Source organism: Aplysia californica, unplaced genomic scaffold, assembly GCF_000002075.1.
Source record: "Aplysia californica isolate F4 #8 unplaced genomic scaffold, AplCal3.0 scaffold00351, whole genome shotgun sequence".
Lineage (NCBI taxonomy): Eukaryota > Metazoa > Mollusca > Gastropoda > Aplysiida > Aplysiidae > Aplysia > Aplysia californica.
Window position 1 is genome coordinate 694,266 of NW_004797621.1, and position 1,581 is coordinate 695,846.

Sequence of the window (1,581 nt, forward strand, 5' to 3'; positions counted from 1 at the left end):
TCATCATCATCATCATCATCATCATCATCATCATCATCATCATCATCATCATCGTCATCATCATCATCATCATCATCATCATCTTCATGGACTTCCAGATCTCATGCACACATCGGTGATCATGGTTGACCTCTCTTATTTTCCTTCTCGCATAATAAAAGAAAGGCCCATTGTTTTGGTCTTTTCCCAAAATCCGCCTGTTTAAGTTTACTTAGTAAATTGCTCTTGGCAACCTTCCCCTGCCTCTTTTGTCTTTTATATCTATTGTATCCAAAGCTTTTTTATCAATTCAAGTCTTAGAAGTATTTGTTTCTTCAAAATTGGCTTTTAAAATAAAGTAGGCAACCCATTCAGGATTGTTTCAGTACAATCTCATTTGTTTTCTTTTCATGAAAAAATTATTAACGGTTTCTTTAAAAACCCAACATATTTCTATTGCTTCCCTAACCGTTGATATCGACATTATCGTGCAGCATTCACAGCAAAATCATGGAAAGGTTGACAACAGTTAAGGGCTGGTGGGGCACCTAGAAATCATGTTTTGGGGTCAAATTATGCGAATTAGGGAGATTACATATTATTGTACCTGGACATTCTTTTGAACAATGTCTAGAAACGTATGTCAGCCTTGCTACATCCTAAAGCTGTGTTTTTTGTCAGGTTTTTCTGCGAAAGCACATGTTTTCCAGCCTTTTCTTATCTTTATCATCCGTTTTCTCACAATTCTATTTTTTCACACATTATCCCATTTTTCTGCTCTGTTTCTTTTTCAATTTTAATGTAACTTTCACAGGATACCAACAACACCTAGTTCTAAATTGGCTGATTTTGTTTGATTAAAGGGGTATTTTTTTAATTTTATAGGCTTAGAAAACATGATTTTCCTTTTTTTTTCACTTTTTTGCAACAACCCAATTGTAAGTGTCATAAAATAAGATCTAAAGTATATAACAAAATTTCCACTAGCCAAATTTAAGAGCTACATATTTACTGTTTGCATGCCAAATTCGAAGTTAACTCATTGACGACGTGCCGGGCCCCGGGACCCGGCGAGGTTAACAAATTCTGAAGACGCGCCGAGCCCCGGTACCCGACAACTTGTACCATTTTTTTTACAAATAAGGGAATAAAATGGGATTGAAATAAGTATACAAAATCCAAGATGGCCCCCCTTTCCATAGCAACCGATACACAATATACTTTTTGAACTATTGATTTCAAATCCCCACTAACACAGCATGTCCCACGGCAAATATGAGCACTCTAGGCCTTGTAATAGCCAAAATAGACATCAGGTGCCCCACCAGCCCTTGAGCTTTTAAACTCTAGTTTTGTTTACATAGAGAGGTTTCTATTCTTAAGGCTTGGATAATTTTATTAAAACTGTTTTCAGGTTCTGTAACTTTTTATCTTATTTCTGTGGTACATTTGTACATTGTAGCAATGGGTATACCGATATATCATAATTTAGATTTGAACTGTTGAAGTGTTGAACTTTGATCTTTTCACCTTTACTCATGACGTTTCAAATGGGATTTACTGTGTACATTATCTTTATCATTTTCAATATATTATATTATA